This window comes from Lissotriton vulgaris, chromosome 7, assembly GCF_964263255.1.
Source record: "Lissotriton vulgaris chromosome 7, aLisVul1.2, whole genome shotgun sequence".
Lineage (NCBI taxonomy): Eukaryota > Metazoa > Chordata > Amphibia > Caudata > Salamandridae > Lissotriton > Lissotriton vulgaris.
This window is the reverse complement of record NC_141695.1, coordinates 245,813,309-245,835,058: the sequence shown is the minus strand read 5'-3', so window position 1 is coordinate 245,835,058 and position 21,750 is coordinate 245,813,309. Positions and strand designations below refer to the sequence as shown.

General features: G+C 43.2%; 1 long non-coding RNA gene across 1 annotated transcript; it reads right to left on the bottom strand.

Moving 5' to 3' along the window:
- Positions 1 to 8,286: 8,286 nt before the first annotated feature.
- On the bottom strand, positions 8,287 to 21,750 carry LOC147701300 (uncharacterized). The gene is made up of 3 exons (XR_015297170.1): positions 21,660 to 21,750; positions 20,301 to 20,354; positions 8,287 to 8,550 (listed from the first exon to the last, which is right to left on the bottom strand). It is a non-coding gene; the product is annotated as an uncharacterized LOC147701300 (long non-coding RNA).

Here is a 21,750-nt window from a genome sequence, read left to right as displayed (position 1 = left end):
CTTCAGCGTGATCTGGTTTAAGGTGTACGTGTCATGAAAGAGGTGAATCTCCGGCTAAGGCTACGTGTCCTTAATCAAAGTGGAGTGAAATGAAGTGATCAGAGGCTATTGCATATGTGAGGGCAAGGAAACACAAAATGGCGGCCATGATCTAAGATGGATGCCATGGGTAGATCAGAAATGTGTTCATAACAGGAGTGCTCTTGCTCGTATCGTAGCGAAAACACCAGGATATGCTAAATGGATCATTTGCGGTTCGCTGATACTAATATTATGTATTTCCGACAAACTTGAAAACACGGGTTCAAATTGTCACGGAACCTCACCGCAGTTGACGTTTAGTGGCGCAAAAGCTTGAGCGGACAAAGGAAATTGTTATGACACTTTGTCAAATGTAGCCACCTTCGGAAGCTGCTGGTGATATTAAATAATGAACAATGCCGCTCTTGAAAGAACGTGACTCTGGCTATGTGAGAGTCGGATGACCACATCAGGAGATGTTTCTTGGCCAATCATATTTTGTCTTGCTTGAATATTTGTATTCTTTTAGTTAGTTTTAGATAGGAAAATACTATAAGAATTGCCCCTTGCTAAGAGCACTATTCGTTCATTCCTGTGGCCCAGAGACGCTGTCGGTTTTCCCTTTCACGTAAGATCCTTAGAGACTTTAACTTTTCCTTACAGGTTTTTTCTTTAGCTGAGTTAGGGAAATAGGCTATGAAGAATTAATTTGTATGTTTGAGCATTTTCTCATGCTGATTTTAGTTCGAACTGGCTAAGACTAATGTGCCTTTAAATAAATATTCTCTGCTTAATAAAAGATGCAATGCTTTAAAATAAAGGTAATAAAATAGATTTTGAAATGACAAGCTGGTCTTGTTTGTTTCCTTGAGTGACCATTAGTTAATCCATTGCCTATATATGTGACTTAATTAAAAGTGATTTGTTATGTTAGATTAATTAGGTCATATGATTCAGTAGGTCAAATCTCATGTCTCAGACATTTATGGGCTAGTGATAAATATATAAATAATGGTGAGTATTGTGGTGTAGAGTTGAACATATGAGACTGAATTTCTGCTGACCCACTGGATCACAACGCTGACACCTTCCTGGAAGACTGGAAACACGCAGAGATCAACCCCTTGCTGAAGACACCACCTGCCGATCAAATGGACCTCAAGAACTTCAGACCCATTTCTCTGCTCCCCTTCCCAGACAAGGTCATCGGATGCCCAAATTTCTTAGTTCATCAAAGCGCACCACATCCTAGATCTCTCCCAATCCAGCTTCTACAGCACCGGGACCAGCCTCCTCGCTGCTACAGATTACGTCCACACCCTCCCCAACTGATGCGAAAATGCAGCTCTCATCCTCCTGGATCTCCTGGCCACCTTCAACACCGTCTCCCACCGCACCCGATGCACAAGAATACACGACGCCGGCATCCGTGACAAAGCCAGGGAATGGATCCACTACTTCCTCATTGGCTGAACACAGAGAGTCAGACTACCACAGTTCCACTATGAACTCACAGAGATCAGCTGCGGAGTGCCTCAGGGCTCAGCCCTGAGCTCCACTTTCTTCAAAATCTACATGGCCGGCTCGCAGCCATCGTTAGGAACCACAGACTGAACATAGTCTCCTACACCGACAACACCCAGCTGATCCTCTCCCTCATTAACAAATCCACAGTCACCAAGAACAACTCACACGACAGGATGAAGGCTGTTGCCAACTGGATGAAGGACAGTTGCCTCAAGTTCAACTCAGAGAAGACCGATGTCCTCATCCTGGGCTCCATCCCCTCTGCCTGGGACGACTCCTGGTGACCCACAGATCTTGGATCCGCAATCCCCACAGACCAGGCAGTGAACCTTGGCATCATCCTGGACTCCTCGCTTACCATGAACCACCAGATCAACGCCGTCTCATCCTGCTTCCACATGCTATACTTGCGCCGAAAGATCTTCAAGTGGATCTCCACTGAGTCCAGAAAAACAGTCACCCACTCATTCATCAGCAGCAGGATAAACTATGGCAATGCACTCTACACCAGTATCACCTAGAAACACTTCAAGAAACTGCAGAACATTAAGAACGCCTCCGCCAGATTCATCCACAGCCACAACACCGGCCTTCTGAGAGGCCTCCACTGGCTCACAGTCAACAAAAGAATCAACTTCAAGATCCTCACACACACCTACAAAGCTATATATGATACAGGACTTGCGTACCTCAACCACCGCCTCGCATTCCATGCACCCACCAGATACCTTCGCTCAACTGGCCCTAGCCACCGCCCTACTTATTCGCAAGACCACAGCTAGAGGAAGATCCTTCTCCTACCTCACAGGTATACCCTGCCTCTCCTCCTCATGCAGTCACTGCCACAATTCAAGAAGGACCTCAAGACCTGCCTCTTCGAATGAACCACAGTGCTTTCAACGGTTCAGCAGCCCCCCCCCCCCAGCACCTTGAGATCCTTGCAAGTGAGTAGTCATGCTTTACAAGTCACTAGATTGATTGATTGCCCTGAGAGTTGTTATCCTGTAAACGTGCACTAAGGATATGACTCCACACTCCACTGGTCAACATAGCCCATTGGGTCCATTGTTTGAGCTTAAAGAGCCTCTCCATTCCATTACGCTTAATGAGATACACTATAGTTTTAGGCTAAGTAAAACTGTAGGGGGTACTCATAGTTTCCCAAGTAATAGGTTGGATATAAAATGGGGGCAAATGATGGTCTTTCTTGACGATCATCTAAAAAGGCAGGGATATCCAGTGGGGCAGACCTTTAGGAAAATATTACGTGCAAGTCAGGCCTGATTGTATGGCAATATGAATGCACTAAATATATTATAGTATTTGTGCATTAGGCTTCAGATCTAGGAAATGAAATATCTGCTTGGATGGTAATGCTAGTAGATGTGTGTTCAATCGCTCTGTTTTTATTCTGAAACTCCATTTTGACATTAAAGGTAGAGCAGGAAAATGTCCTTGTTGCTGGTCTGCGTACAGCTGCAAGGCCATCTTGCATTGTGCAGATCTAGCTTGGAAGGGAACAGAAGTTTTAACTTTTTCTATTCTTCTTTAAACTTCTGCAAAGAGGCATTTTACTGTACAAAAGTAGTAATATACAAGTGGCCCTCCTCTCTCCATAAAGAAACATTGGGAACTACTGCATAATCAAATGCCAGAAACACAGAAGGGTCGGGACCAGATGGGCAGGTTAGTGGAGACACATTCTGAATGATCAAAGTCTGACACAGGCCCAACAGTAAAATAAGGTATGCGGGTAAATTATCATGACTTTGGCATACTACTATCTAGTTATGCAACACCACCAGACACAAGGCTGGAAATGCTTCTGGGTATTAGGTAAACTTAACAGCAACAGAAACGGGAGGTGTGATGAAAAATGATCTGAGCATTACTAGCACTGGCACAGACTTCAGTTCTAATTTCTGTGTTCCTTATATTAATTATCATTATTCTGATAGATATGTTCTGCAAACAAATTAGGAATGATAAATAACCAATAATTGTAAATACAAATCCTTGAGTGTGTTGTCTGTCTCTGGGAACCAGGGAGATGATTCGCCTTTAAACCCCCTGTAGGTGGGAGATGTTTGACAGGTTAGGGCTGATTTTTAATACTCAGTCTAATACAACATACCCCACTGACTGGAGAGGAGGGTGAGTGACACCTGCCCACTCTTCATTCCTCCAAAATCGGGGACGATACATACTGTTTCTTAATATAGATATACCGGGTGTGTCCCTCCTAAACTGTGAGGAACATGACAAACTAAAAAGGGTTTCCACACCTGTTCTAAGTACACCTGCCCTCTAGGAGTCACCTCTACAGATCCACTGCAATACAATTTTCAAAATGTTATATTTTGTATTTTCTAGCTAACGCTCCTATGTGTGTGCAGGGGTTTCATTTTTCTATTGTTTGTATGTCTTATACTTCCAATAAAAAAAAAAAACATTACATCAGCATGCCAAAGGGAGACGCAGTGGCTTGTACGACTGATGAATTGTAATTAAAACAAACCCACCTCAAACCATTAGGTAGAAACGTTTCAATAAACAATAGAGCCACAAGCTGTGCTTGTTAAAGATCTTTGTGGTTTTCATTGCCTACTTGGAGCCTGTAGCCTGCCAAGACACAATTATAGTGACAGGCTGAGTCACTATGTGTCACTTGTCCTGGCTTCGCACCCAAGTGGAACCTGCTGCCTCTTAAACACACTCCACCTGAACCAAGCGTAAAATCTTCCTAACAGATCTAGATCAACAGGAAGCAGTCACAACACAAACAAGCATGTGCAATGCAATAGGTCTAGCATTAGGAAAATTTGAGCTATTGGTATTGTAAATGACAAATTTTGTATTTATGTGTTGGTTTTGAAAATAGCAAAATTAATAGCTTTGTCATTTACAATGCCAATAGTTTTAACTTTCGCAAACAGGGGTTATCAGAGTGTAAATCTACAACCTCAAGTGTTCGTCAGGGTGGATAACAGAACCAAAATCCTTGCCTACTATGGTAATCTATAAGATTCTATGTATTAAAGTACCTGTATTCAGGCTTCCTCACAGTGTAATAACAATCCACTCTTAAAGGACTATATCATTTGGAATAACCTTTTCATAATAAAAAGATGCGACATTTTAGATTTGGCATCATTTTTCAAATTAAACCAATCGGGCCTTTAGCCTTTATTAAAAACTTGTCATCATAGCAGTTTCTGGCCTAGTGTAGTATACATTTGCTCTCCCAAAAGGCAACTAAATGTCACGCAGGCATATCAATTACAGGTATGTGCAAAATTACGGTTGACAGACCAATGCACAATCACTCCTAAAAGGGCCTAACAGGGAGTATCACTATGTACATATTCCAACCCAGGTGTGTCAAAAGGGGTAACCAACACCGAAACCCTTGCTGTTTTGAGCAATCTCGGAGAGTCTATGTATAAGAGTAAATATGTACAAGATTTACCACAGAGTAAGAAAGATTCACCATTAAAAACATATAGGCTTTCAAATAGTTTTTCACAATTTAAACGTCATGCCCACTGCCTTTGTTTAAGTATTCATGATTAACAAATCATACCTATGGCATGACTGGCTTATAAATATAAACATAGGATTTGCAATAAAATATAAAGGGGAATACAATCACTCTTTTCAACGAAATCACACACCTCATGAACATCTAGGCAGAGCCACATTCCCTTCCCTCAGTACTGATTGTTAAAGCTCTTTTTTTATTGAGTACATAGAGTCAAACAACACCTAAAAATTCCTACGTAGAGCGCCTCGATTAGGGCATTAATACTTACACAAAGGAAGAGGCATTGGAAGTCTACGGATAAATTAAATGTTAGCGCACAACAAAGATGTAAGAAAAATATTTAGAAAGGTCAATAAATTGGCACTCTAACATGAACTCTGTTGTATGTGTATGGGTGCGTAATCGTAACCCATTTCGGAAAAAAGCCGGTGTTTAAAACCGAACTATACCTTGCACCAAGTCAATAAACTCAATATTTATCTATTTCCATTCCCAGCATGATAATATTCCATTATCATGTCGGTCAGTTGCTAGTGCCTCCCAAAAGTATCCCTTTCTACACAGCTTCCAAACTAACTAGGGGATGCCCCGGACCCGACAATCACAAATCACTAAACCCGTGCCTAAAGAATACTGCAGTTCAGCAAATACATTAGATGTAGCCCAAAACAAATGCAAGGTCAAGCCTACAAGGAGCAGCCGAGCCTGCACAGCTACAAACCAGGTGCACCATGGCAAAGACTCCGGGGAAATCATCGAGTCATTTACGTCCCCAATCATGTCAGAAGGAGATCTATCATAAACCAGTTGCCTGTAATCAGTTTATGTGTGCGGGATGCCCTGCTGACTGAATTACCCATACGTATATGAAATTACTTGTGTAAGAACGTTAATGCGTCTACTGTAATCTCCTAATAATTGGAATGGAAAGTAGTGAATAAAACCACGCACTTACCTCTTTTTACCTAGAAAGGTGAATAGGGACATTTCCATTTGTTCCTGAATGCCAGAAAAGTACGAGCAAGCAGAGAAACAACAAGCTTAGTATCCGGGATGTGAGGACGCCTGAGAGGGCGGGGGCTGCCCGCGCATGCGCGCCATTCATAACTTTCATTATGAGGAGCGAGCCCGGAGCCAAAGCGAAGTGTGGGAGCCGAAGTTCCGGGTCCTAGGAGGGGGCCCAGGTGAAGACCAGCGGATAGCACGGCGGGGCTCCCATGCCTAAGGGGAGAGCCCCGCGCCGTGCTGGCAGAGGAGCTGGAGTGCAGAGATGACACCAGCGCAGCGACAAGAGCCCGGTGAGGTAAGGGGGGGGGGAAGGTGTGTGTGTGTTTGTGTGTGTGTGTACATGCGTGCGTGACTGTGGATGTGTGTCTGTATGTGTTATTCACTTGCTGAGAATGTGGGATAAAAGATGTGCACGGCGCCGAGGTGGCCAACAATAGATACTTCGCTGGACGCAATGCTTCGCATTGCTACACCAGCGCGACCTAAAAAATGATCCAGACTCAAATGGCGTTGCAGCGCGTGCAATGTAATTTGTTTTATTTATTTACTTAACTCCATTCGGCCTTATGCCGGTGTTTACTACCCCCCACCCTGCCCCATTCCGTCCAGCCCCACACAGCACTCCCTTGAGGTGCCACCCCTGATCCAGACAGAGACTGAAAATACTTATGAAATGTAAGTATTTATTTGATTATACAGCTCTTTCATCAAACAGGAAAATAAGGTGAAAAAAGTTAAATCAAAGATTATGCTCGGTCATGAGCAGGATCTGAACCTGAAGAGATATAAAGGCGGCATTAATTTATAAATGCAATTCCCTGTAGTGGATGGATTTACAAAACCAAGGAGATTGATGAGAGAATAAAACTGACTTCTAACATCTGATTACATTGATTGGGAAACCAGCTGGTTTCTGTTTTGTTCCAATCCCAATCCCTCTGCAATGAGCTGGACACAAGTGGGGAGATTTACAAAGATTTTACAGCATGTTTGCTTCACAAAAGTGGCACAAATCGGCGCAAAATCTTTTTTTTCTGATTTACTTTCCAGCTAGCTCTGGAAATAACGTGATAGTAAAGAGAAGCCGCGCATAACGCTGCCTTGCATTAGTTGGTGCCAAGGGGGTGTACCATGGGTGGTGCATGGCCGTTCCCATGCAACCACTCAAGGTTTCTGACGTCCAACCCTATTTACTAAATAAAGTGGACAGGGTTTAGCATCAAAAAACTGCGCCCTTTTGAAGTAGGTGCAAAGAAGGAGAAATGCTTTCCTTTCTCCTTCCTTTTCCAACGTTGTTTGCGTGCTACACTTTATAGCACACATACAAAGAGGGAAAGGGCAAAAGTTAGTCTATGAATGGTATTTTATATGGGAATGCTATCCTTCCTGTACAAAACCTATGCTAGAATCACAGAGAACCCTTGCACAAAGGTGTCTCGGTGGCGCACAGCAGCTGATTTTCAGCGCCGGCGCTAGGGAAAGAGGAGGAGAGAGGCATATTTATGTAAATATGACACTCTCCTCCTCTCTCTTTTTCATGCAGCTGCTTCACTGCGCTGAAAAGTGTTAAATCTGGCCCTTGGTGTACAATCCATTCTCTAATGTTTTCAACAGACCATACTTCAGGTTGTCTGGTTGTCTACCTCCCTGCCTTCACTGTGATGGTGTTAGACTTTGATGGCATACCTTATGACCGGCCCCCACCCACCTTTGGCATTGTAGCCACTCAACCAGGGCCGACTGGCTGTAGCGGGCACCGGGCCCTCCCCGGGGGGGGGGGGGGGCTTGTTTCCGGGGTCTGGCAATATCAGCCCCCTGTAACAAAATCAGCCCAAACCAGCCCTAGCAAACAGCTCAGCCGCACCCACCCTCTTCCCCCCTCTCATCCCTCCTCCCCGGGCCAGGCCAAGCAGTTTGTCAGGGCCAGTTTCATTTTCCTGCACTCAACTCTGGTCCACTGAACAAGAAATCGAAATATTACCATTGACAATGCAGTGGGTTGTCTAGTGGTATGTCAGATAAGCACAAGCGTCACTCCAATGTAGCTCATACATGTCTGGGAGAAGCATTCTCTTTCCAAGTTCTAGGATAGAGATAAGGAGGATTAGAGGAGACAGAAAGGGTTAAGACGGTCATGCTATGATCCACTAGAAAGGCAAGCAGCCTAATACAGTGCTTACCTTTGTTCACAAGATGTACTATCTTCTGATTGTCTGTTTTTATTCCATACTCCAGGCTATAGGTTCCAGTGTTTTCCTCAAAGAAGTAGAATATAATTGAGTAGTTCCGCAAACACAAAGATATATTATTTAGGCATTTTGTCCGCCGTGGACAACGAGCGATTTCCTTCAAGTTGCAGGTGGGCTGCAATTGGTCTTTGAGATTCAGGAGCGTGATGGGACAGTCAATAGGGGTGGGGCTGTTGAACATGTGTTCACATGTTTTGAGGCCTAAAGAGACAAAATATGTATATATGAAATAGCAACCAGGATCACTTGGGCAGGCATGTCAGCATAAAGGAACCAGTTTATGAACACAATGATCAACCCGCAATATGTTTTAACCCCTTCACTGCGGCGGCTATTCCGCCGCAGTGCTAAGGGGGCGGGGCGGAAGAGCGACGGGCGCATGCTGATGACAGAACCGTCCGTCACCAGCGTCGGTTGCGCTGTGCTTATGACGGAGCGGTTCCGTCATGGTCCCGTCCGCTCAATAGAACGCTCAGCGCAGGCGCGGAATTCGCGCCGCACAGGAGCGTCGGGCGGGCCATGACGGAACCGCTCCGTCATCAGCACAGCGCCACCGCAGCTGATGATGGAGCGGTTCTGTCATCAGCAGGGAAGGGGTTAAAAAGCATGCAAACACATTAGCAAATACAAAAACATGTACACAAATTCCCATTAGAGGTTCCTTGCATTTATAAATTATGCTTCAAACTTGCAAGGGCAGACTCATACACAAACTTGAAGAAATAGTGGCAAAGTTACAAGCCTGCAAACCTGCCTGAAACAAAAGGGGTGAACTGGTATGGTATGGTATTGTATGGAAACTACTGGATTAGTTTTAAACAATAGGTGATTTAAATAAGGAATACAATGCCAGATGTATTAAGAATTTTTGCAGTTACAAACTCTCCGATTCGAAGTTTGGGACCAGAACAATACTTTATCTTCTGCACGAATCCCATTTTAGGAGCCAGTAACTTTTACCACTCATAAAATGCGATTGAGACCCCCACATCAATTCGGTGTTTGGAAGGGGAGTGTCGTAGGTGTCCCTTTCAAATGCTGAATTGGTATGATATATGTCAAATTTTGCGCCCAAAATCCAGGTGCATAACAATGAAAAATTACGGACTCCTGAATTTTGGGTGATCATGAATTATCAAAATGGAAAGGTTCTAATCAGGATCCCTTTGGGGACCACAGCTAACTCTCAGAATCTTTTGTGAAAAAGTATACTTTTTAAAATGCCGGCCCACTACCTCTAAGAAAAAAGAACTTCTATTTTAAAAAAAAAATCACAAACATTGTGGACTGCTGACTGTGAAAGGCCACTATCCCTGCAATGGCTTTCAAACATAGTGAGTCACAATTTGGTACTTACCTCATTATCACTCAAGCGGTAGTTCAGATTTTGACCACAATGATTCTGAATTTTAAGAACCAACCTACTGGTACACAGGATGGGTCTTATAATTCTATATTGATGACAGGGACGGAGTCTGTTACAGATAATTCATCTTTAGATGGTCAACATTGCTACTCACTACATGAAGAATAGTTTTACAACAACTGGTTCTGATTGTGTTAAGGGGCCAGTAAAAGCGACAGTGAGACCCACATAGGTTGCTATAGTGGTTACTAAACTGAAATGTTGTTCATAAAACACATTGCACATTTATGTCTTCCGGTTTAACTAGCTATGGCCTATGACCTCTGAAGAACCATATTCGGCTTGAGTCCTGTCTTGTATTCTCTGCACGCTTTGGTGTATCCATGAGCAAAACCCAAATGTAAAATTCCTCTAATGTTTTAAGCTCTAAACTATGCAGGAAAGCAGTCCTTTGTTGGCTATCCTTCAGAAAGCTCCCATATGCAGCCACTATATCCCAGGCAAAGTGACACTCCTCTCGTCCTCAGCAAAAGGAGGACCAGACATAATGCAAAGTTTGCTCATGGGGATAACCTGCAGAAGTTAATTCGGCAACTACAGGCAGAACCTTGTTTTAAATCGGAGTGTTAGAGTTCGAATGACCACAAATCATGTAGCCAGATGTGACTATTAAGTGGAATGAGCATGAAACTTCACATGAGTACTGGTCTGGGGAGTACTGGTCTGGGGAGCTTTCCATTTAACATCAAGAGCTTGTTTGTGCTTGTTGAAGACAGTAACAGAGCTCTGGGAGACTTTTGTCAGATTACACAGGGCACTGAGGGAACTCTGCTGATTTGAATCAGGGGCTTCATTTTGCATTAGGGCCTGAAAGTCCAGGATGGACTTACTCAACCCTTGGAAGGAAGTGGTAACAAAGAGGCTGCAGCACTCCTGAAGGAGAATCCAAAGATGGTCACTCATGTGCCAAAAATCACATTACGAGACTGTGTGTATTGGGTACTGGGAAAGTTACCTGCAGAATTGGGTAGTGGTTACTGGAAATGTAGATTTTTCCAAGGCAAACATTTTTCAATTTGAAAGTCCACAATAGACTCATCTGCAGAAAATAATCTCATAAAAATGAGATCTTTAATTTTCTCATCTCCACCAAGCAGACCACAACTACACCATTGATATGATGACACAACAACCCAGCCTTGCTTCCTGGTTTGTTCTGCCACAAAAAAAGATTTGCAAGCTTTCGCTCAGTGTCAGAGGACCGGGGTAGTCCCTTTCAGACACTACATTGAGATAATTCCTAGTGGAACAGATTGCACTCCAGAAAAAAAAGACAGGGATAAGTCTTCCAATAAAGGGCCAGTGCTTAATCTGAGACTGTGGTTTCCAGGGCTCAGCATCAGCACTAAATCATCAACACTGGCGCTTGTGCACCAGGTAAGGACACATTCATTTTTGGTAGGCACAGGGAGATTAGGGGATTCACGGAGAATCAAAAGATGTTACCAATGCCCAGACTCGAACCTGGTTCCCCAGCTCCAAGGTCGGCAGATCTGGCCATTACACCACATTCGTGCCCCACTTGTAGGGTTTCATGGCTTCTGTTATAGACGGCGCTAACAGGAGAATTGTGCCTTGTGACAGGAACCCTGGCACCTATTTATTTATTACAAATTAACCACTGTAAAGGGCAATCCCTACTTAAAGCCTCCCACAGACACTTGTAAATTAGTAGCACGTTTATGCCTCCCTCCAAAGCCCTGGTGCAAAGCTTCTGCATTCAGCCAAATGCCAAAGGCTTAGGCAACTGAAGCATGTTGGCCCGCTAAACTCTCTCCCAATCCTGCCCCCCCCCCCAGTTCTGTTAAACATATTAAAGTAGACTGGGCACCATCTAAAAAGTTTACTCTTTTTAAACAGCTTTGCAGCTGATTGAAGACTGCCATATTTTATGCTTATTTGAGATTAGAAAAGGACTATCATGTAGAGCAACATCAATTTGTACTTTCTTCATAAGCAAGCGTACACATGTCTTTACTCTGTCATTTGTCCTATCAAGTCTTTATTGTTTCGGCTGTGAACCTTACAATAAATGCATAAAATATTCCCATAATTACATACATCTAAAACACATAAGAACAATTACCAGGGCCTATCAAAGTGCAAGTGCTTCATACATTTTATAGTAAAATAACATGATTTAGTCTACATCAAAATTCAATACAATTTAACATTTAAAAATTGTAAAAACATAAACCTCCAGATTTTTCCTTAATACATATTACCATCTTCAGTTTAAGTACCTCTAGAATATTGTGACAAGTAAATTAGCGTTGTTACCACAATAATGACAGCACAGCTTTACAAGGGGTCATACATGTTTAGAAGCATCTCCCCACTGGATCAATATATGATTAGTCAACTAAACAGGCCCATGCAAGTTGGCTCATACTAATACAATGTAGTTTCTTGGTGCTTCATATAGAACTGCTAAAGATTTAGGTCTGCCTTTCTTCCTCTAGTTTGTTTTTAGCAATGACGAACATCTCTTAAACGCCTGGCCAAACTGTCCATAATGAGGCTACAGAGTAGAAAATAAGATGGTTATCCGTCCTAGGGCAGAGCCGCCTAGTGGATCTGATCTCATACAATCTGAGCAAGGGCAGAAGTATTCTTTTGCACTCTTGTACATATTTTGTGCAAAAAAGCAAATAAGTGCGATGATTTGTCCTTTCCCCTAAACATACATTCACAGACTTCTCTTCCTTTAGCAGGCATTGCACATTTAACAAGATGTTCTCTGGTAGGCAGAATTCCTGATCTGAACTGTAAAGCATATGTTTCTACTCAGGACGAGTCAGATCCAGATCGTTTGCTGCCTGGGGCCAGCCAGTATTTGAAATAACCTCCCAATATTTTATTGAAGAGAGCTTCGCCAATAGCGCTCTTTGACAAGGACTGCAATGCCTCGCCCTGCCATGCTTGGATGGTCCCATAGGTGCCCCAGTTGTAGCTAAATCAGTGAACTTTTCACATGGGTCAGCCAACTCCTCCGGCTCGGGCCACCGGAACTAGCAGCATCTCCCAGAAAATGTTGATAGATTCTTGCCTTTGCCTTCCTCCCTAACATAATCCAATACAGCACAGGTTTTAAAGCTGCTTGTTGGATAATTGGCGTGAAGTAAAGTTCTGCACATAGTGCCAATAGGGTACCAGGCCCCAATCTTAACAGCGCCCCTAGGAAGTTGTTTTCCGCTACTTGCAGGGGCCTCAATTATGAGTTTTTGCCAAAGGGCAGCACCACAGGCCTTCCTGCATCGCTTCCCTACAACAAAAGAAAAGGGCATTAATGTGCCGTATCTAAAAGATACGGCGCATTCCTGTCCTTTTCCCCTGAGCCGGCGCCCATTGGCCTGCCAGCGCCAACACAAGCACCTCTGCACCATGGTGCAAGGGTGCCTGCGTTGTGGGGAAGATTATTTTTGTACAGGAAGGGAAACCTTTCTGTACAAAAATAATCACAAGAGGCTTTTCCTCTTTCTATGTGTGCTGTAGAGTGCAGAACACAAAGAAAAACGAGGAGAAATAAAGACATTTCTCCCCGTTGCGCCTCCCTTACACCTACCCTGGGCTGGCGTAAGCTTTTGGCGCTGCCTCAGATTTACAATTTCTCGTGAATCTGGGGCAGTGTCAAAACGCCATGGATGTTGCTGGGGACGCCCCCAGCAACACCCATTGCACGCCCCTTTAAAGCAGAACACTGCGTTAAAGAGACTGATATTTATCAGGCAACATTAACCCCTTCACTGCGGCGGCTCTTCCGCCGCAGTGCTAAGGGGGTGGGGCGGGCGCGCGGCGGGCGCATGCTGATGACGGAACCGCTCCGCCACCAGCCGCGATTGCGCTGTGCTCAAGACAGAGCGGTTCCGCCACGGCCCCGTCCGCTCAATAGAACGTTCAGCGCAGGCGCAGAATCCGCGCCGCGCAGGCGTTCCAAGCGGGCCGTGATGGAACCGCTCCGTCATCAGCACAGCGCGACCGCGGCTGATGACGGAGTGGTTCCGTCACCAGCAGGGGAGGGGCTAAGCCAAAAAAAGTGGCTTAGTGCTGCCTGATAAATATCACGCAGGCTTCTGCGCCATGGAACGTCACAAAAAGTGACGATCCAATGGCGGACCGCACTCCAGAGCTCAGCCCCATCGGGCACAGCCACTACTGATGTCTATCAATAGATTTGAAGGATGCTGCTAATACTTTGTGCACCTGCCTTATGTCTAAATTTGAAAACTGCCCAAGAGGACTGTGTCAAAACTTTTACATGCTTTCAGTATCTTGTCTCTCCAACTTAGTTGTTCTGTGAACTGTATCCCAAGTAATCATATTGTTTGACACTCAGTATGCTCAACGTTTATCATTAGTCTTCTCTTAAACCTAGGGGACGGTTTTAACACCATGCTTTTTGTCTTATTACAATTGATGGTCAGTGCCTTCCTTTGGCAGAAGTCAACAAATAATTTTGAGCAATCTATGCTATGCATTTTCTGTTTGTTACAAAAGGACTGCTTCGTTCGCAAACAATAACATTGGGACCAGGTGTTCAGCAATGATAGGGGCATAGCCGCTCCACATCCACAACATCAACAATTACCTGGCTTTCTGTAAGGCCATCAAGACCCATCTCTTCCCTCCTACACAGGCCTTCCTTCTGTTAGTAGCCTCCCTTTCTATTGCTTAGCGCCGGGACGCCCCTTTGCTGGGGCAGCTGCGCGCTTTACAAAACCTTAAAACAATTGGGGGCAGATTTATGTTGTGTATGCGCCACGTTTGCGTCACGCAACTGTGGCGTAAACGTGGCGCATCCCTACGACCGATTTACAACGTGACGCATCTAGGCAGATGCGTCACGTTGTAAAGCCCTGCGCCGCTTGTGGGCGTTCCGGCGCAGGGTGGGCGTTCCTGGGCAGGTGCGCCTCGCAAAAGTGGCTGAGTGAAATCTATAAGATTTCACTCAGTCACTTTTTGGCCAATGCTGCGTCAAAACCCTGCGCCTGCTTGAAGCAGGCGTAAGGCTTGACACAGCATTGGTCAGATAGGGCACCCCCGAGCCTTGCTGGAGCTGCGTCGCGCTTGCGACACAACTCCAGCAATGCGTCACTTTTCGGGCACAGATGCGTGACGCATCTGTGCCGTTTTTGCCCCATGGTGCGCCGCATCATAAATGCGGCGCACCATGGGTGGCGTAGCTGTGGCGCACTGTGGCGCATGTTAACTGGCGCATCCCTCGGGATGCGCCAGTTAACATAAATCTGCCCCTTAGTTCTTCCATTAGGTGGTCTACAACATCATTTACAAAAAGAGTAAAAATCAGTTGGGCTAGCACGCAGCCTTGTCCTACACCTTTTTCGAAAGGGAAAGTCTTGATGCATTCACCTTCCAGACCATACCTGACTCCAGTTGTACTAGTGTGGACTGCCATTATTGTTTGCAAAATAGAGGTATCCACCCCTCGAATTTCCAGTCAACTCCATAGTTTTGTTTGATCCACAACGTCAAATGTCGATTTCAAATCAACAAAGAGTAAATCTAATGATTTTGTTTTGACTACATACTTATAGCAAATCATACATAGATAGTTGTTTTGGTCGAAGATTAATATTGTTATTACATAAAATTCGTTACAGAAAGGACCTTGTATCTCCACCTCCTATTTTGAATCGTTACAGGCAGAGTCTTTCTTCATATAGGTGAGACTCCTAGGTTTTGCCACACCAATAATCTTTTCCCGTTTTATACAGGTCTTGATTTAAAGATAAACTTTCCAACCGAGAGATTGATAAGATAGTCTTGGTAAAGATGGTGTAAATAAATAAGGGCCATTGAAACGCGTCAACACAGCTATTAGACTCAATCTGATAGTTGACTGAAGCCCACAGATATGTCCATACAAGCTGGTATCGGGTTCTAGCCAATAGTGTGTTCTACGGATGTGTCACAGTTTATGAAAAATTATACAGTCAATTGTTTTTCTCTCAGGGGGTGATTGTGAGGATTAATTCCTTATCATTTTTGCAAAGGACAGTGTATGAATTTGTCTTCCTAAACATATTTCTCATACAGTATATTTTTGACTATATTGGGATTTTAATATTTTTAATATGTATTTTTAATATGATTTGTAAAAAACTCCTTAATTACATTTTTTCATATTGACTTGGATTCTTTGACTTTGATTTTTGGTTTATTGCTTGGGCTTCATCCCTTTGCTTGTTTTTTCGATTGCAATTTCTTTCTTACTTATATACAACTTGCTGGGGATTGGATGCGATATTGTATGTATGAGTCAGTATAATTAACCAAGGAATAATTTAACCTTCTTGTACGAGTTTACCCTATTTCCTTTGGTCTAACAAAGGATCCCTCTCTGATTTCTGGATATATATTTTTGCTCCCTTGTGACTGTGTAGCTATTTCTATGTATGGCAAGATATTTCACCCATTAAATTAACTAGGTAGGATTTCTGTTTTATTGTGACCTTTATTCCCCTGTTTTCCTGCTTTTATATTCTTCCTTACAGGGTCCCTTTTTTTGTTTTGAAGCTAATAGCTAAGTGGCACTGCTTGCTCCACCTCTTGGTCAGCTGGTCATCTACATACTTTTAATCACACAGTTTGTTTATCTGATTCTATATTATCCCAATATCTTTCTATAATTCCAACTGTAATTTCAATTTTGTCGTGCACCTTGCAAACCACCTAATTAGGCCCATTAGCTCTGTCAGTTGGTCTACTGTGGAGGGTTTTGTTACTCGAGCCTCCAGGACTTTCACAAACCACTTCATGGTTGATCTGGTTAATCTTCCGAACGAAACTCGTAATTAACTTAGAGGCTGGTTGGGAAAGTACCAGGGGTTCAACTGTAGACAACTGCTGATCAGGAGGCATTTTAATAAGGGATATTTGCTGAAATGTTGTTGACACTCTTATGGATCTTCTTCCCCTTTGGTGGGGTCATAATCAGTCCCTTGTGCACTCTCAGGGAGCGTCTCGTGACCATCTGTTTCCCAGTTATACATTTCTTCCTGGCTGTCACCGTACTCCTCAATGTATCTATTGATCAGCAGTCAACGTCAGAGGAGAACTGGTAGTAGTAGTAACAACTCTAAAACACTGTAATGTTCAAAACAGCGACCAAGTGGGCCATTAAATCATTGTGTCTTGGCTTGATATCTCCGCCCTTAATACTGGATTCCCCCTTACTAGTACCGCCGCCCTGCTAGCTTACCACTGCTATCGCTTCTAAGGGCCCACCGCCCTCCACTAATCACCTTTGTAGTCATCACCCCTCCACGGGAGTCCCCGGTAGTTAGTATAGATTTTCAGGTGGTGGGTTTTTTGCGGCGCCCGTAGCCAACATCAGACGGGGGCAGATGGTACTGGGAAGGCACGAGCACACCAATTAGCAAACGTTCCTGGACCCTGGGAATCAGTATTTTCAGGTGAGTAATGCAATAGGACTTATACACTGCCCACTTGCCATGAACACAAAAGTAGCACAATGCTTAGAGTTTACAGCAGTCCTCACCATCGACCACAAGCAGAGCATCGACCACAAGCAGAGGCATGCTGGGCTGGAGATCATAAAGGCCACAAAAACCATAAAAACTGGGAGCGTGAGTGCCTCACTGCAGGTTTTAAATAAAAAAGCAGGCTGAAAAGAGAGAGACCGGATGGCTAATTTTGCCATCACGCACACATCCTTAGTGCTCCTTACTTGTGCTACTTGCGGGCCTCGTCATCCCCACAACCCTTCTTCCCCCTCTCAGCCCTGATACCAACGCCAAGTGCTGGATGCTGAAAACGAGCACAGCGGGGCTCAGCTCCGACCAGCAGCATCGCCTCCACCATCATCGTCTCCCCAATGTCCCCCAACAGCTCCAGTTTAACCTCAAGTCTGGCTCCCCAAGCGTCCTATCAGCCTAGACTCCACAAGGGTCTTCTCAGTCGCTCAAGTGTGTTCTCAGTCTGTTTTTTTCCTCAACGTCCTCTCTGTTCTATCGGTTTAAAAAAGATCTGGGCAATTCTGTCAAAACGACTGAATCCGCTGACTTGAATTGTGCCTTGAATGACCCAGAAGGATTTGCATTGAAGGCCATCCAACTGATCCAGCAATCACTGCCAAGTGATTCTAGAGAAACACTTGCATTAAGCCACTGAGATTGCAATTATCTGTAACCTGGAAACAACTTCAGCACAAAATATCTCCAATGCATTTGATGGAGCAAGGGAGTGACAACATTTTTTGTGTACCCCATGTGAAGTCAGTTTCTCATAACTATAACATGTATTAATGGTGTGAAGTGAATTAACTAACCAAAAAAGAAGAGCATACACAGAAAAAATGCATGTGGGAAATTAACTTGCTGATTTTGCAAACACTAATGCATTAATCAGGTGAAAATGTCATACTAATATAGTGCAATAATGCTTCTAATTAAATAAAGCTATGCATTTATGTTTATTGTGAGTATTTTTGCGGCAAAACAAACAAGTTTGGTAAGGAAACAATGTATTTATGTTGCTTTCCGCCAGGTAACCTCGAACAGGGTGAAATTAGAATGGTGGGAGGTAAACAGAAAGGCTTTAATTCTAAAATCTAACATCTGTTGTGTTTGTTTTATATTAGTCCCCATTGAGACCCATGCGGCCTAGACAGAAAATGGCTGCTTTGCGAGACTCCGTGAAAGTATGGCTCTACGCATGCGCGACTGTGCCCGAGAGATGTTTGAACGGCCTGTGCCCAGGCAGCTAATGTCAAGGTCAGCTTGGCCTAGGATATCGGACAATTGCCAAAAAGAATGCTCGAGTATGTGAGCCTGGGAAAATTGAGTGAAGTAACTACATGATGTATAAACAGGATGATCAGTATCAAACTGGACAATTTTGACTGTATGAGAAACGTGGAAATGACAGTGCGAAATTTGGACAATAAGGAGATGAGGTGATCTTAACCACCCCTCTAATGGATCATGGACCCTAAAGTTTCAAATTTTAGTTAGATAGTTAGGGAAAAAGGGTATAAAAGAAAAAATACGAAAGAGAGAAAAAATCTGTTCCTGAATTTATTTTTGCACCACGACATGCTGTCGGACTGAACTTTGGGTGCAAAGACTTTTACATTTTCTTAACTTTAACTTTTGGTGGGGTTTGATATTGAATGCGAAGTCCTGATGGGAGGTAGACATCAAAGAAGATAGAGAGTCCGATTTTGGGAACCTTTGTCGTTTCCGGCGAACTTGGTAATATGATTTTCTAACTTTCTTGTTTCTTAATTGTTTGCTAATAAATGTCAGATTTATTGAAATCATTTTTTTTCCTTGACTAAAATTATAGAAATTTTTAATAAGAAAATTCGGAGCTAAATTGTTAGAATGAAATAAATAAAGTCATGACAGAATAATTAAAATAATATGAGAAATAAAGATAAATGGGAAACAGTGAAGTTGAGCTGGTCTTGATTTCCATCAACTAACTTCTACTAGCTGGTCCATCAACCAAAACAGTGGGGTGCCTTGATGTTAATTCCTATGAATCTAGAGAATGAGAACTAATTCATATGTGCATATGTATAAAATGTATAGAGTTTAAATTTAGATTAATATGGTGCTCCGCCGTCCAGCAGCTCACCTGCTAGTCTCACTGATCTTGGGAGCGGTGTGATTGTGTGAATGAGTGACTCACGGTGCTATGGGCCCCACCAACGAGTAAAGTAAGGTAGCTTCTGAGAAAAAAATCAGATGAATTGGTAGGATTGTTTGAAAGCCGCGCTGGATCAAATTCAGTCTTTTTACCCAAGCATACTGGGAGTTGAGGGGTACCATGTTAGAACAGGTGAGATAAACCCAGTTCTGTGTCATCCTACAAAGATTTGCATAACTTCTGCTTGCAATGCGACTCATCGATTTAACCCAAGAGTTATTAATATATGAAGATTGTTCAGCTATTAATAGTCTGGAAATGTCTTAATGTTACCCAAATTTGAATCAATCTTCAACTAAAACTGGCAATGATCCTTCTATTAGAGACATTACTTAAGCCTAGAGGTCTCTGGTGTATCATGGTACACACGGAGAATTTCTGGTTGAGAAGTTATGTGGGGAGAATTAACACTTACTAGAAACATCCATAAATACATTGCTATACGTTCCCCCTCAGTATTAAATGAAGACAGCAGGTAAGCTGTCAATATTGACTCAAACCTGGTGATCACATCCAGTACATTGAGCCGCATCCCAGTCACCTCAACCATGTCAAACCGTTTTATTGGGGATTTTAATGCCTCTGATCATTCATGGATCACCCTTTGGTGATGTCTCTACAGGGGAAGTGACACACCAAGGCGGTGCGCCAATGGTGATATCAGAACTAAGCACTTCATGCTGCAATCCACAGATACGTCAAGGGAGGGACCGGGAAAAATAAAGAAGAGGCTGCAAGAGGATGAACATTTACGTTTGACATCTGTACAGTGAAATTTATATATTGATCCTCATTAATGGTACATATCATAGATGCAAGGACAACTTACCAGAGGTGCTTTGGAAGATGATTAAGAACAGGAGGATAAGAATTGCCCCTCGTTCTACAAGTACAGGAGAAAATGAAAATTGTTAGACTGCATAACTTGTGAGTACAATTCCATATGTGTCTGATGACATGAGGAATTCTTTGCTCTGTTGAACTGTCCTGCAATCATCAATAACTATGAAGGCAAAGCATATGTTTCAGCTAGATTTTATTTTGGCGTGGTCTTAATCTGGTAACACTGTACTATCAATACTGTTACTATGTTCAGCATTATAACCATATAAAAGAGCTGCACTGGCCAATTCCAGAAGACGTTAGTGTCTGTTGACTTTCCAAAATCCAGATATTTAGATGTTTATAACTTTAGCCAGTATATTTTCAAATTGGGGAATTAGAAAACCGACTGCCAGGGTCCAAAGCACATGAGGCAAACGCTGCTGCACCTCTGACTTTGAATCGAACCTTTAAGCCACTGGCTTTAAGGCTCTTGAACGCTGTCTGCTGCTGGGTGAGCAAGATATGAAAAGTGTTACTGTAGCCAGCACAATGGCTCAGTGAGTTAAACACAGACATTTATTGCGATTCCCAGGTGATAAATTTGAATCAATCAAGGTAAACTCAACATCTCCTTCTTCTGGTATCTAAATATATCTTGAAACAAAACTATTATACATGACATGGCGTTATTGTTTGAATAAAGTAAATGAGAGGATGTGGTCTAACGCCTAGGGCGGTTGATCTCAAATCTGGGGAACCAGGTTCGAGTCTTGGCAATGACGCTCAACAGCCTGTGAATCTGGGCAAATCACTTAATCTCCCCATGCCTCACAACATGAATGCCTCCTTGTGGAAAGCAACTGGTGCTCCTGTAAAGCGCTCTGATACCTTTGGGACAAGTTCGCACTATATAAAACTCTGTCAAAAAAAATCAAAAGATACTTACACATTGTGCTAAACCTATGAAAATGAAAGGTTTGACTCTCAAAGTCTAAAAATAGTTTTGTTGTTTAAAATGGTCCCATTTACATCGCCTTTGTAGTTTCAAATGTTATTTACTTCTGACTATTCCAATTTGTATGCCAAAGAACCTCAACTGCTGGCGGGTATCTGAAATTATCATGGGAGTGTTGCAGTATAAAACTAGCGAATACATTTTTGTAAGAATATCTTGGAAATATAATAGGTTATATTATGAAACATTTGGCATGCCACCGCCATCTTGAAATGTGCAGTGCAGAAAATATACTGCTGCAAATGTTATCATGTCTACTTATCTCATGCAGGCTTTGTGGCATTAGGTGCAAGTCATGCAGACTTCCTGAAGTGGTCTTCAATCAGTAATAAATATTGCGAGACTCACCTGCCCTGCCAAGGGCACAGCTTCGAAACAGATTCAGGAAGCCACACCTCACCACTTCAAAGAGATATGTTGTCCCAAAAGTCTTTAATCC